Source organism: Engraulis encrasicolus, chromosome 13 (assembly GCF_034702125.1).
Source record: "Engraulis encrasicolus isolate BLACKSEA-1 chromosome 13, IST_EnEncr_1.0, whole genome shotgun sequence".
Lineage (NCBI taxonomy): Eukaryota > Metazoa > Chordata > Actinopteri > Clupeiformes > Engraulidae > Engraulis > Engraulis encrasicolus.
Window position 1 is genome coordinate 46,670,873 of NC_085869.1, and position 16,169 is coordinate 46,687,041.

Genomic DNA, 16,169 nt, shown 5'->3' on the forward strand with positions numbered 1-16,169 from the left:
CGCTCATTCAACAAACAGCCGAGGCCTATCCTGTGTTTGACGAGAAGCGTTTACGCACGGAGCTGTCGCTTATCTATGAGAACCCAGATTTTAGGCCATGTAGTGGTGCTGGGGCATTGTTCAAGTTCATGATCAGGAACAACCTGCAGGGTGTGTTTGCTGAGTCCGTGAAGCTGTTGCGCATTCTGATCACAACCCCAATGACAACAGCTGAGTCCGAAAGGTGCTTCCAGGGGCGTAGCCAGAAGAAAAATTCTTGGGGGGCCATCTTGGGCCAGTCTTTTAATTGGGGGGGCACACCCAATCGCCAAAAACGACGATGAACCAAGTACTTGGACCCTTCAATAGGACATGTAGGCCTAACACTTAAAAACACAAAAGCAATAGCCAGCAGCCACAGTTTGTCACCTGAGGTGAGGTGTTGACTTTTGACTTTGTGGCTTAGACTAGAGTCAGGCTTGAGTGACAATAGGCCGGTCAGTCTAGCTGTAAAAAGGCCAAAACGTTGGATGAATTGCAATAGTAATGGTTCCTACTTTTAAGTGACCCTTAAACCCCCTTGCATTATGTATGAAATATCTACAAAATGATATTCAGTGGAACATGTTTTTTTTCAAGGTCAAAGTTTGAGATTTCCCATTCATTTTTCCATCAGATGACATTATAGGAGATACTAAATGAATAGGATAAAATGTTTAAATTTGCATATTTAACCATCAACTTTCAGACAACTTGTAATACAAAAAAAAACATTTGTCTTGGCTTGAATAAACTATTGTAAAAGTTTCTTATTATCTCATAGTTAAACATTTTACTCAATTCACCAAGTATCTCCTTTATTGTCTCCCTATGGAAAAATGAATGCGAAATCTCACGAAGAACAAAACAGGACGGAATTGTTTGACTGAAGACGCAGCGGTCACAACGCGTCAGCACCAAGGACAGCTACTGTCATTTGTTGTCAACAGAACCCAAATGAGAGTGCAACGAAACAGTTCAACATAATTTATCATATCCTCTGAGGCTCTGATATCAACACAAATTTGGGATTAATCAGACGGCAAAGTTTTCCAATAAAGCAGTCCCGACAATTCTGGAGTTAGAGGTTATTGTTTATGTTTCACAATGTCTAACAATTTGACTCCACGACCGGTGTTTACTAAAAATACAGCCAAGATAGCGAATTAATTCCTTGACATGTCGGCGTTGCTTTGGTCCTGTTTTAAGTGTCGACAGCTAATTCATGTCTGGATTTGTTTAGTTCGGTAAGTTTTTCAACAGCCATGCGGAACTTTGAAATGAAAATTCAAGTCAAGTCAAGTTTGGTTTGCTGGCTAACCAGCAGAATCTCAACACACTGGCTTTATCACACGATTTGCAGCAGTTGCAGTATTGTACTTCGCCTGTCGCTAAAAAGGGGAGTTAAACTGTATTTGGTAATGAAATATATATTTATATATATAGCCCACACCAGATTGAGTCGCATGAAAGTAGATAGAATAGCAGTCACTCACCAAATCCCCGGATACGTTTGAAGCACTTGAATATAGGTTTGAAGATAAAAATCCATTCCTCCTAATCCAATCTTTCATCGAGATGACTTCAAATACTCTGCCGGATAGCTTGTGCTTCAGTCCCAGCAAAAAGACTCTCTTCTATCGCCATCAACAGTCTTTCATCATAACAATTTCCCTGATTTTCTTCGCATTTTTGCAGTGGAATTCCATTTCCCTGTAGGCCTATGTCTACCAAAACAGTGAAATCCAAACATCCAGAGTTCCCGTCCTATCTATTTCCCCACCCCCTTCATCCGCCGTGAGTTGACTAAACGGCGCTTTAAGCGACACAATATCTTATTTGGCGATTCAATACACACAATGATATATTTTACTGGAGTTACTGCAACTCGCTGCATTTACAGCTAACTGTTGTTATCGATGTTGAACACACGTTTGAGCATGCACGTCATCGTCATGCGCCAGCCAATCTACCCAATGACGGTGCACGAATATTATGACGTTTTCGTAGCGCTGTCAAAGTCGACAGCTCGTGCTATATAGTAAAAATAACTGTAGGGGGAGCCACAGACCGAAAATAACCCAGAAAAAAACTGAATTGAGGATTGAAGATACCACCCGATTCATCCTCCTTCCATTTTGCTGTTGTCAGCCCTTGTTCCATAACTTTAAGTATTAGTTTAAGTTCAGAAATAGATATGAATAATGTTTATTACTCCTTGGATAATATTATTGCTGAAATTAAACCAATTTGTAATAGCACCTACACTGACCCAGATTAAAAAGTGGACCATATCCAATTTAAACTAAAATTCAAATCATCATCACCACCATTATCATTATTATTATTATTATTATTATTATTATTATTATTATTATTATTATTATTATTATTATTATGAACACTGACCACCACAGAGAAGACACAAAACAAATGTCCAAATATATATTTGTATTTATTTTGAAATATATTTGTATTTCATGGCAGCGTGGTTTGTTACAACTGGTTACAATACATGTTTACATTGGAATCAAAACAAAACAAAAGACAGTGGCCCATAACAACTGGTTTGTTACAACTGGTTACAATACATGTTACATTGGAATCAAAACAAAACAAGAGACAGTGGCCCATAACAACAAAACATTTGCCAGAACCTCACTACTCAACATTACTATTACAGAAGTTGTATCCTACGGTTTTTATGATTGGCAGCAAATCTGTCGACAAACTCATCTAAGTTTAAAGATGCTGCCCTCCTGTGTTCAATGCTCAACACCCCAAGATCACTGAGCCTTCCCTCTCCCATGGTAGTTCTCAGGTGTGTCTTCACAAGCTTTAAACAAGAAAAGCTGCGTTCACATGCAGCTGTGCTGACGGGCAAGGCCAGTGCAATTTTGCAAAGCCTTGCAAAAACATCAAAAACCTCTTGGTAAGGTTCGATAAAAGCTGTCAGATCTACAATTGTATGCGGTGTCTGCATCCCTTGTTTCACCTTACGGTCTAAAAGTCTTTTAACCTGGTGGAGTTCATGCTCCAGATCAACAAGGTGGCATCCATACATTTTAGCAAATGCAAAAAGGGTATTTTTATCGCAGAAACTTGTACTATTAGGATTTAAAGCCTGTATTCCACGCATGATTTCGCAGTTTTGCCTGGAAAATCTGCTTCTTAGCTCACTGAGCATCCTATCCAAAACCAGATTAAAAATTGCTGTCCTGTAGTAGTCTTTGTCATTCCCCATGTCATGGCTTCCCACAGTAGATAAAACATGATAACCTTGTAGCTGTGCACTAAGCTTTCTTTTGCGCTTTGGAGCAGCATCTATACTGATGTCACATTGCTTTGCGAGTTCCAGCACAGTGTCCCACAAATCTCCAAACACCTGCTCTGTCTTATAAGACTGAAATGTATCGATTAGTGTCTCCACAAGGTCTACCGCTTTAGCTAAATCCAGAGAGGAGGACTGGAGCAGATTCGATAGCATTTTGGCATCTCCCAACAGTTTCTTAAATATAGCAAGAAATACAATGAACTGTAAATTTATCTGAGGCAAAAGGCCCCTGGCACCTATTGACCTTTCACCACTGTTTTCCTCAGCTAGATCCTCAAGTACCTTCACAACGGCTGGCAACCTGTCCCAGAGATTACGGCAGGCATTGTACCTGGAGGCCCACCGGGTGTCACTTAATGCTTGTAGCTCTCTTGGGGCATCTCCAGAGTACATCTCCTTTTGGACATTTAACCATTTTGAGTGCACAGCCGAGCCCGACATATAAGTATAAAGCTGCTGTAACAGGGAAAAAAAACAGTCAGCTTCTGGCAGCCCCTTCACAGTGTCAACTAGAACCAAATTGAGACAATGTGCAGAACAGTGAACGTAGAATGCCACATTGGCAACCTCTTTAATTCTTGCCTGCACACCACTCTTTTTCCCGCTCATTACAGCCGCCCCGTCGTACGCCTGTCCAACTAGATTGTTTTTGTAATCCAGCCCATACCGTTGCAAGAGGCGAATAATCTTCAGGCTGAGGCTCTCTGCATCTAAGGCCTCCGCTACCTCAAACTCCAAAAAGCTCTCATGGATTTCACCATTGTAGTAATAGCGGAGAACAAAAGACATCTGCTCCATTTTCTTTTTGTCTTTCGTTTCATCCACAAGTATGCTGAAAGCACCACTTTCCTTGACTTCTTTTATGATGGAAATGCGAACCATCTCGGCCAAACATGATAGAATTTCATTTTGAATGTCAGGGCTTGTGTACTTCGCATTCCTAGGACCATTCATTTTCTTCCCAACTTTTTCATCATGCCTTGCAATGATATCTAACGTTCCCCAAAAAGTTCCCTTTCCTACTAAGATCCATTGACTCCCGGTGACCTCGCAAAGCAATGTTTTGAGTTGCACAATGCAAAACCACTTCAGCTAGGGTTTTAATGTACCCCCTGTTCTCTTCCACAATTTTGTTGTAATTTTGATTTAGTTGCTCCATAACAGATCCCTGATTTTTTTCCGCTAGTTGAAATTCCTTCCATGCTAACATTGCATCCTTGTGATGCTCAGATCTACTGTGTGCAGCAAACCCACCATCTGTATAAGTAGCCTTTTTCCAATTTCTGAACCCTAAGCCTGCAGTGAATGTAGACTCAACATGACCAGGCAAGCTGAAATGCCTACATGCATAACAAAAAGCAGAATCTTCACACACAGAGTACTCTAACCAAGGGTGAACAGCATACCATTCACCCTTGAAGCTCCTGTTCCTGTCGCCTTGTTGAGTCCTTGGGTATTGCGCCAGTTGAGGCTGTGCTGGCGCTTCACTGGTCGATTTGGATATGTCTGTAGAACACCAATGAGTTACATATTAGTAAAATAGAAATAGAATAGAACAGAACGCCTTTGACATTGACATTATACAAAGTATACTGACATTTCAGCTTCCCTACAAGATGCACAGTCTTTACAGATGAACACAGTCCAGTAAGTGTAAGTGAGTGTAGTAACAGCTTTGGAGATGGGATGTGCGAATAAACAAACATTCCATAAATTCTTAAGCCGAGTGTATTCAAGAGGTCGCATACAGGAGCTGGATGCTCTTCAGGAGAAACTTCAACTATTGAAAAGCCGGTCCGGTCCGGTCGAGACGAGCCACACATCCCTGCTTTTCACAATGATCGGGGAGATTTGATCTACGCGCTGCGCAATGTACGTTATTGGGTTATCGCGTAGATCAATTCTCCCCGGATCGTTGCGAAAAGCAGGGATGTGTACGGCTCGGCTCGGCACTTCCCAGGGCTTACGTGAAGGGAGGAGAAAGGAGTCATAAAACAGGCGATGGATGCAATTCAATAGAAACTGAATTGGGAAGTCGAAAAATAATCAGAAAAGCCGATTTAAAACCGTTTGGGATACAAATGTGTTGAGTCTATAAACGTTTGTGTCCCTTGTATTCGGCTTTCATGTTAGTTTTCGCAACTTTTCGGCTTTTCAATAGTAAGTTTCTCCTGAAGAGCATCCAGCGCCTGTATGCGACTGACTCCTTACTCTGTCTGGTACACGCTTAACACTAGCTAGTGCCTCTCACACAAACATTCTCCAACATGCTGAAATGAAATCAAATCGTCATCCTGTTCTTCACTTAGCCTACCTGAAGGGCATATTTTGGCAAGCCTGCCGGCTGTCTCATTCTGCACCCTGCTCTCGTCTTCTCTACCAGTTTCTGCCTCCTCGTTCTCCTCCTCATCCTGCACCGCCTGTGTCTGCTCTTCGCCTGCCGCCTTATGTTCTTCTGCTCGAACTTCAGTACGGAAAAATGGGTGGATTTTCTTCTTCGCAGTATCCATTCTGTCCAGTCAAATAAACGTGTATAATCATACGCTGGCCTTACTCTCTTTTGTTTATAAAATACCATGGTCCCTGTGTGTTATATTGAGGCTACATTATGTGGCGATTTGCTACTTGGATCATGCTAACTTGCTAGGCAGCAGAGGTCATTTGTGTTGGCAGCCTTGCAACCGGTGTTAGCAGGTGTTTAGCAGCCTTGCAACTACAGGCATGGGACATTCATTTTACATAGCATTTACGGTGAAAAACACCCACATGACTTTAATCCTGTCTAGTATCACACAGTCAGCATACTCACCTGTAGGATTTGACTACTGAAGAAACATAAATAAGCGAGGTCTGTTCTTCAACTTTGAAAGGCGATCCAGACTTCGACTCCTGAGAACAATGCCAGGCGGGAATCACAGGTTGCTGCTTTGATTCGTTGCTCCCTCGGATTGTATCTCTTTGCGCTCGTGGTGCGCTGTCACGCTGTTTGTGCACCTCCTTCCCTTGTGTTGCAATTTGCATATACTTTTATCAGAACTATTGCATTAATGATAAATTAATAAACGGTTAATTTAAAGATATGACACCTAAAATGTATTTATTTAATGAAGTGTTTATTTTATTTATTTATTTTTATATACCAGTGTGCTTTCCTCAGCGTAGTGTCAAAGGGGTGTGTCCGTAGGGGGGGCCAATGTGGTGGCCAGCGTCTGACCAATGGGGGCCGCGGCCACCCTTGGCCACCACGTGGCCACGCCCCTGGGTGCTTCTCAACACTTAAACGGATAAAAACATTTCTAAGAAACACTTTGTCACAAGAGCGATTGAATGCACTGGCCATGCTATCGATTGAAAAAAAATTGACAAGTGACATCCCAAATTTTAACAAGGTCGTCATTGAAAAATTTGCCACTCTAAAAGAAAGGCATGGCAAGTTTCTATACAAGTGAAACAAACTAAAGCCAATCAGACGTGTATATAACAGTACGCAGTGAAGTGGGCCCGAATTGTTTTTGTATATAGTTCCATAGTTTACTCAGTTCAATCACTTTCACTCTTGGGTCATTTTTGGGCCCGAATTGTTTTTGTATATAGTTCCATAGTTTACTCAGTTCAATCACTTTCACTCTTGGGTCATTTTTTCGCTGCATACCGTTTCCCTCACTCTGATGATGCTTACATGCTTTCATTTGTCAATTTGCATAAACGTTAACCATTAAAATGCTTTGGTGCTTTTCATTAGGCCTACACAATATACCCGACACGTTTATCCAAAGTGGCATGCGCTCATGCGCGACTGAAGTCCGAAATTGCGGCAAGTTTCCCTATAATTAAACATCTGCCCCGCCTCTTTTCCAGACCACGAGCCGCTACTGGTGTGGAGTCCATAGTCAATGTCTGTCTGGACAAAGCACCTTAGGGAAAGAGAGAGAGAGGGGTGTGTGTGTGTGTGTGTGTGGGGGGGGGGGGGGGGTTGCACAGCATTGAGCAAGCAGATCGAATTGAGCCACAAGGTCCATTGGAATTCCTGGCATTCCGACACACACTACAACAACTGGCATGCGACGCTCGAAGAAAGACAGTTGCGATCCCTGTGTGCTTCCAAAGGCATTCCAGAGAGCATAACACACTGGGAATGACTTCAGACCTAAGAGATCAGGGTCTCTCTCACAATGGGCTCACAGCCTGGAGATTTCTTAAACATTTGCAGGTGGATAATTAAAAGGGAAAATGAGGGGGGAGGACGCAAGAGGGAAAATATTTGTGCGCAGGTTGTTTTGGCTCTGTGTTGTGGTGGCTAACAGAGGGACAGCCTTGCATTCCTGAGGCCCTTCAATGGCAGCCCCACTGGGAGAAGGTGGGAATACGTATGGGCAGTGCAGGCCGGGGGCCTTGAACAATACTGCTAAAACACCTTCCTGCTCTGGGGGCTTGGACACCACCCAGTTGTATTTTAAGACTTTTCCTCAACAATGCCCACCACTGGCTTCAGAAAATAGCACCAGCGAAATAAGCAAGGCTGCTGTTGGCTGACTGTCTACAAGTCACTGGTGCCAAAAACAATAAACTGAGCCAGGGGCTTTACCCGAGCAACAATGAATGGACGAGGCCGAAAAAGCTACAAAATAATGTCTGCAGTTGTTCTCCTAATCCAATAATAACCTCCAAAAACCATCAAAATATGTATTACGCTAAAGCCAATGAGTGCTTAAGATTTTTTACGTCTGTAGCATTAACCCACAGTCAAACACACTTTAAAACGTATAACTAGACATAAACAGTGAAATGAACATGGAAGTCATCAATTGCAAAACTTTTAATAAGACAACAATTTTTGGGGGTTGGAATTATCACACCACATTAACACCAACAGCAGGCCTCGTTATGCTTGGCTGGGCTCCTCCAGGCATGCCTGTAGCACACAGTGCTTGAACACAGGTATCTGGAGGACAGCTCAGCATTTGGCAGAGAGGATTAAGAGGAGAGGGACAGACCTCCCTGCTTACTTACTGTACTAACTGCCTTACCTGCCGGCACTCAGTAGCAGCAGAAATCACACTGCATCCACAGTAAAACAAATTCAGTGTAAATTCAACATTTACTGTAGAGAGTACTCTGGGACTAAATACAATCTAGATCTAGATTTAAATCAACTCTCTGAGAGTTGACACTACGCATACAGTAGTTGAGCTCCTAAAGCACTCTCATTGTACTAGTAGTCCACACCCTGCAATAACGGCTTTTTAAAATAAGCAGTCATCCGTCATCTCTTACCTCCAGGATCCTGGATTGGCACCTCCGTAGCTAGGCAGCCGTCATGTATCCTTGTGCCATTCGTGCACACACATGTACACGCGCACACACCCACCAAAGGCCACAAAGAGCTAAGAGAGAGAGAGAGAGAGAGAGAGAGAGAGGGAGAGGGAGAGAGAGAGAGAGAGAGGGAGAGGGAGAGGGAGAGACGAGGGGAGAAACAGAAGGAGAAAGAGAAAGAGAGAGGGAGAAACAGAGAGCGAGAGAGAGGAGAGAGAGGGGGAGAGAGTGGCTACTGTATAGTGTCCAGCCTACCGTACCTTTAAGCCACACCCAGGGCCCGTGACATGGGAAAAGCCGTCTCCTTATTTATATCCCTTGCAGTGTGCATCCCCCCACCCCCCCCCTCCCCTGACTCTGAGATTGGACTGCCACCGCAAAGAACAAGCTCGTTGGAGTGAGTGGTAGGAGTTGGTTGGTGTTGTCTGTGCGGCTCCCCTGAGCGTGAACTCTAGCCAATTGTAAGAAGGACAGTAATCAGCTTTGCAACCCCCCCACACCACCACCACCACCACCACCACCAAAACAGCACCTATCTCTCACTCACTCCACTCTCTATATCCCCACAGCGTCTCTGTCTCTCTCTCTCTCTCTCTCTCTCTCTCTCTCTGTCTCTCTTTACCCATTCTCTCACTCTATATCTCACAATCCTGTTCTCTCTCTCAATTGCTCTCTCATGCTCAATTTCATGATCCCGCTAGCTTTCTCTCTCTCTCCTCTCCCTCCCCATTGTGTGTCACAATCCTGTGCTCTCTCTCTCTCTCTCCTTCATGATCACTCTCACTCTATTTAATGATCCCCTGTTCTCTGTCTCTCTCTCTCTCTCTCTCTCCCTCTCTCTCTCTCTCTCTCTCTCTCTCCCTCTCTCTCTCTCTCTCTCTCTCTCTCTCTCTCTCTCTCTCTCTCTCTCTCTCTCTCTCTCTCTCTCCTGACAGCTAACAATGTGTGCGCAGATTGATTAAACAGACATGGACCCAGACTATAAAGCTGTACGTGTAGCAGCTTCCCACCACTCAGCTATATGGACTGTGCCTTGATTGCGTTATGCTCTGCTCTGCTCTGCCTTGGCCCTGCCTGTCTGCCTGTCGCCCTCTAACCCCACATACTCCGGGCCCGGCTTTGTGGTTGATTAAATCAGGTTTTGCAACTTTATCTCTGTTTACTTTGTCATTATCAGACGGAGAAAAAATGCTGCCTCTCTCAACACTGCCCCGTTTTGAAGGTGAGACTAAAAACAGCTGAGGTGCTGCCAGCTTGAAAAGGGCCGTGCCTGCCTTGTGTTGTGGTGTGTTATGCCGTCCTTCCCCTTGCTGCTGTGTGTCCCACCCTAAAGCACACAAGCACCGACTTGTACCTTCGTGTTTGGGTGGAAGGCTTGGAATTAAAGTGTGTGTGTATACCATCAGTGGGAATAAACAGGGTGTGTGTGTGTGTGTGTGTGTGTGTGTGTGTGTGTGTGTGTGTGTGTGTGTGTGTGTGTGTGTGTGTGTGTGTGTGTGTGTGTGTGTGTGTGTGTGTGTGTGTGTGTGTGTGCGCACGCGTGGTGTGTGTGTGTGTGTGTGTGTGTGTGTGTGTGTGTGTGTGTGTGTGTGTGTGTGTGTGTGTGTGTGTGTGTGTGTGCGTTTGCATTTCCACAGTCTGTAATCTGGTCAGGGGTGACGTGACTTCCAGGCGTTGACATGTGACATGGCGTGCGGTACTGTGCTGTGCTATCCCGCTGACTCATCCTCTACGCAAGGATGGATTACTGGGAACAGGCCCAGGGGCCCAGGAGTCAAGGGGGCCCTGAAGCCCAAATCTTAATACGTTTATATCACCTTTTTCATATTCCATTTCAAATCACACTTTTAACAACTCTATTTTCATGTTTTCTCAGGGTAACATACCCACGAACCCCCAACAACATAGGGTCTCTTACATCTGAACCAAAAACCTTGAATCTTTTTATACACTCATAACACCCATGCAGGGGGCCCTTTCTTAATGTCTGGCCCATGGGCTCATGGAGTCATAATCCGCCCCTGACTCTACGGTATAGCCGTGATTAGGGTGCTACAGTATCCTGCGGTGTGCTCACACCTCGCTGATAGGCTGTTGGCCCGCATCGCACTGTTATCCACTTTACTTTCTGGAAAGCATTGAAGCAAGCATGCAGCCAGCCACACATTTGGGCATGTCTGGAAATGTGTCTGGCTGGCATTCTCCGGACTTGAAATGGTGACATTTTGGAAGAATCCCATCTGAAATCAGGACGTCATATGGGTGGGTGTGGTGAATGCATTAATGCAATAATGTGTTAAGACAGGGCCCCCAGTTAGACATTTCTTGCTAATAGACTGGCAATGACCAAGTTGTAATAACTTAACATTCAGTAATGTTCCACTGGCAGAACAGTGTGAATCACGAGGCTACACAAGCCAGAGGCCAGGCATCAGATAGACATCAAACGTCTTACATCACAAGCTGTTTTTCAGACCGGCCAGAACAGTGCCAGTTACGGTTCCCTAACCAGTTACACTGGGAACCAAAGTGCTTACCAGTGAAACACATTGTTTACTTTGTGTTCCTGCTGGTTGTCGTCCTGGTTCACTTAGGAAAAAAACAAACAACTTTCAGTGTACAAGGTTCCCATCCCGAACCAACTTGTGAGTCCCCAAACACTCTGTGAGTACATCAGACAGTTCTAGATTAGCTGTGGAAACCAACACCAACACGGTTCTCTCTCAGCCTGAAAGTCCTTGCAGTGGACTCAAAAAAGGCTGTTTTGTTTATTGCTCTTGACAGCAGCATACTGTACAGTACTGTACATCTAGTTGTTCAGCAGCGTGTCTGTGTGCTGCTATGATTAGACTAGACGTGCTGCAGGACGGCGTGACTACCCTCATGCTCACCCTTCGGGCTTCTCTGAACATCAGCAGCGTTCCTGCCTCAAAGGCACTCCATCTATACACACAGATTAAATATTTAATTTCACTGGCCATAGCATAGCGTAGCTCGGGTCGGCTCACAGCCAAACAGACGGAGCATTTCTCTCTTTTTTTCTTCCCACCGACAGAAATAGGGGTGTGCTGGTCGGCCGTGCTAGCTGGGGAAAGTCTCCCCGATTAGTCACGTTCTCAGGGTCGTCCGTGGCTGGTTTAGGGGTTGGGGGGTCACAGGGATGATGTATGGACTGCCACGGGACGCAGGGGCGGCAGAAGACTCCAGTAGCTACTCCAGGCATTTATATCCAGTAGACAAGACACTGTACTCACTCGAGGAAACTCCCCGGTCAGTTGAGACACATACCATAGCATGCTGCATAAAATAGAATACACACAGCACTTTTAATGCTTCACGCAACTGTCTTTACTGGTGAAAAATATTGTGCTTACAAGGTCTTAACTTTGATGTGTTTTATGTATTCTGCATCATACAGGGCCATTCAGACACACATTTCAGAACGGTCCATTCATGTCCAAATGTTACATACACTTTCAATCAAACAGAATTTGTGGAAAAAATATTCATCTAAATGGAGTCAAACACAAGCCATCGTGTCTGGCTGATCAGGGTTAGGTGGGGAAGAACGAGAAGAATGTGATGCTATCTCAGTGGACAAATTTGTTTTTTTGTTTGTCTTAGCAAAAAGCAGTGTCCCCTGGGCAGCTTGTAAGCTTGCAAATGCTTAAAAATCCTCACATAGGAGGAGTGGATTAAAGACATGCTCCAGGAGCCTCCATTAGCCAAAACAATGCACACAGGAAACCACCTGGAATTCCATTCATAACATCATCTTGAGTGCAGCTCACCAACAACAAAAGATGCTGGTTCAAACACGACCAAGGAGAAAGCCAAGCTACCAGGTGACCTTTGCAACTCTCTGGTTATCTCCTCTTTATTTACTTAAGTCCTGCTCACAATACATTGCCTCCGTTTGGGGAATGGACATTGATGTAATGGAAAGTTTTTTTTTTTTTTTTCAGAATTCACTGGGGGGGCATTGAGCATTTGAGATAAAAAGCCGGAAGCCCTGACCTCGGAATGTGGATGAACCATGAGTCATTGAAATTTCCTATGCCTTACAATATAAGCAAACAAAGCTGGACGATGCACAAGACTGCGCAAACACACACATTTTTTTCGTTCTTTCTTTGAATATTCTTGTTCTTTCACCATGCGACGCCGGCTAGCCCTTTCCAGAGTGAATGGATTCGAATGTTGATCTTGTCGGCTTGTAAAAACAGTCAGTTTCGCTAAATGCAGCGTTGAAAAGTTCCTTTCCGCAGCTGCCAGGAAGGTGCCGGAGTGCAACTGATTTAATGTCAGTTGGAAATGGAGAGTTTTCAGAGAATTTTTATTTTTTTATTTTTTATAAACACTCCCATTGCGTAAAGGGAGTTCAGAGTTGCCTTTTTCTATTTTTGGTCATGAGCAGGCTAAACTCTGGACTGGATTGGGAAAGGCTGCGCTCGGCCGCAGGGGGACAGGAGTCACGTTTGGAGGGTGTTGAGGGTGGGAAGACTCTGTGAACTGGGGGTAAGTGGTGAAGCTGATAGAGAAGTGGGGGGGCAGTAGTTTAGGAGGAGTCAGAATGCTGAAGTGGTGTGTGTGTGTGTGTGTGTGTGTGTGTGTGTGTGTGTGTGTGTGTGTGTGTGTGTGTGTGTGTGTGTGTGTGTGTGTGTGTGTGTGTGTGTGTGTGTGTGTGTATGTGTGTGTGTGTGTGTGCGCACGCGCGCGCATTGTGTGTGTATGTGTGCACGCCCGCGTTTGTGTGCGTGTGTGCATGTTCGTGTGGATGTGGATGTATGTGGGTGGGTGGGTGTGTGTGTGGGTGGGGGTTTGGAGGGTTGGGTCACGGCGAACTTGCGGATTGGGGGGAGGGTGGGTAATCCCTATGGACAGACATAACACAGGACCAGGGACACAGCTGGTAATTTGGTAAGAGGGGTCACTCACTGTAAACACAAGCTGTTTAGAGAAGGCCTGGAAAGGCCATTACTTCTCAAGCCTGTGTGGGATGGAAAGAGAGAGAGAGAGAGAGAGAGAGAGAGAGAGAGAGAGAGAGAGAGAGAGAGAGAGAGAGAGAGAGAGAGAGAGAGAGAGAGAGAGGGAGAGAGTGAGAAAGAGAGAGAGAAAGAGCACCAGAAAGAGAGAATGAGTGAGAGAGAGAGAGAGAGAGAGAGAGAGAGAGAGAGTGAGAGACAGAGAGAGAGAGAGAGAGAGAGAGAGAGAGAGAGAGAGAGAGAGAGAGAGAGAAAGCGACAGAGGGAGACAGAGAAGGAGGGGGAGAGGAAGAAACGAAGAGAGAGCGAGAGAAGGGAAAGGGAAAGAACACAGCAGCTCTGTATGTGAACTTCACGTTTCCTCTCTCCACATCCCCTGTTATGTGCGTGGCCAAACAACAACACGGTCCTCTCCCACGACGACGCGCGGCACGCACTACTACGAACTAACGCTGGCTCCCAACTCGTTCCCCGCACATTTTTTCCCTTTCAGCCTCGTATCTCAGTGCCACGATAGCCGATAGCTATCTGGGGGAGATCACAAGTCAGTCCCATTCACATAATGGCACTGATACCAATCAGCTGGTTCTAAATACACACACAAGGAGGAAAACAGAAAGGCTAGCCAGAGAAAGAAAAAAAGAAAGGGGGGGGTGGCGGTGGTGGGGGGGTGCATGGATGCCCGTGTGTGCGCGACACGTCGTGTGCCCCGTAAACAAAACAGTCCCCCTTCAACAATGCGGGTCTCTGTGCGGCACAGCCAACGTCGGGGAGGTGTGGTTTGACTGGTTCTTCCCCCCACCGAGCTGGAGCTCCACACATGGCAAGAGAGAGAGAGGTATGAAGCCGTGGGAGTTTTGCTGGCCATGGGGCAGACAGATTTAGGGCCAGCCTCGGTGGGTGAGCAGTGGCTGCTCTGAACCTGACCCTAGGGGGGCCCGACCCGCAGGGGCCACGCATGAGGGCGACCCACAGCTCGTTGGATGCGCTCTGCTGGCAAGAAACTGTTTCAACTCTCCTCTCTTGCTCTCATCTTTCTTTCTCTTATCTCCTGCCCTCTCCCTCAATCACCACCTCTCTGTCTCATTCCTTCTTTCCTTCCCGCTGTTTCTCTCGTCCTCGGTTTCATATCGACTCTTGCTCTCACCTTTTCTTACTTTGTCTTTCTTTCTCTCCCCCCGTCTCTGTCTTTCTCACTTACTCACTATCTCTCATTCCCTCTCCCTCAACCACTGTCTCTTTTTCTCATTCCCTGTTTCTCTCTTCCTCTCTTTCACCTCTACTGTTACCCTCACCTTTCTTTCTTTCTTTCCTTCTCTCTGTCGCTGTCCTTCAAACAGTATTCCCTCACTATCTCCCATTACCTCTCCATCAATCACCACCTCTCTATTTCATCCTCCTCTTTCCTTCCCTCTGTTTGTCTCTTCCTATTTTACCTTTACTCTTGCGCTATCCTTTCTTTCTTTCTTTCTTTTTCTCTCTCCGTCGCTCTTACTCTCTCACTTTTTCTCATTCCCTCTCCCTCAATCACCGCCTCTATCTCACCCCCCTCTTCCCTTCCCCCTGTTCCTTTCCCTTCTGTATCTCTCATCCTCTGTTTCATCTCTACTCTTGCGCCCACCTTCCTTTCGTTCTTTCTTTCTCTCCTCCCATCGCTCGTTCTCACTTACTCCCTCACTATCTCTCATTCCCTCTCCCTCAACTATTACCTCTCTATCTCATCCCCCTTTTCCCTTCCTTCTTTATCTCTCATCCTGTGTTTCATCTGTTCTCTGACTCTTACCTTCTCTCTCTCCCCCCTTAATTCTCTCCCTCTCTTTCCACCTCTCCCTTATACCTCCCTCTTTATCCCTCGCTCCCCCTTTGTATGTCTCTCTCTGTCTCCTTTCATCTCCATCTCTCTTCCTCCATGTCTCAGTTCTACTCCTGCTCTCACCTCCCCTCTTAGTCATCCTCTCTGAATGTGTCTCATTAACTCCCTGTCTGTCTCGCTCCCTATTTTTCCTCTCATTTACCCCCCTATCTCTGTCTCTCTCCCTCATTCAGCAGCCTTCTCTATCTCTCACTCCCACCCACCTATTACCCTCCCTCCCTCTCTGTCTCTCTCTCTTTCTTTCCCTCCTTCCCTCTCTGTCTGTCTGTCTCTCTCTTTTTCCCTCCCTCCCTGTCTCTCTCTCGTTCCGCTCTCTCCATCCCTCCTCCTCTCTGTCATCCTTATCTGTCAGGTCAAAGCACGCTGTTGCACTGACAGTGTTTCCATCACAGTAAACTGCTGAGGGGGCCAAGTCAAGGCCTCTGGGGGCCGGGGCTGCCTCATATAGTCAGTCACAACATCTGCCAAGCATTCTGATAGGAGTGCAGCCAAGACACCACCTCCAATTAGCAGTTTGTGGGAATATGGTGTACCGTCCATGATAAGGATAGTAACACTATAAAAGACATAGTTTTTGGAGCATGTCGAACCACCCCCCTTCCCAGGAAGGGAGAAGAATAACAACCTTTTTGGAGGTAAATTGTTG

General features: G+C 45.5%; 1 protein-coding gene across 3 annotated transcripts in view; it reads right to left on the bottom strand.

Annotated features, from left to right (window-relative positions):
* cobll1b (cordon-bleu WH2 repeat protein-like 1b) overlaps positions 1–16,169 on the bottom strand; it is a 58,079-nt gene that overhangs the window by 34,982 nt on the left and 6,928 nt on the right. Inside the window, exon 1 of one of the 3 annotated variants that reach the window (XM_063214065.1) lies at positions 8,627–8,777. The exons of the other annotated variants lie outside the window; for them this stretch is intronic. The gene's annotated coding sequence lies outside the window, so the exon portion shown is untranslated. Of the gene's footprint in view, positions 1–8,626; positions 8,778–16,169 lie in introns of those variants that run through there. 3 annotated transcript variants of the gene reach the window in all.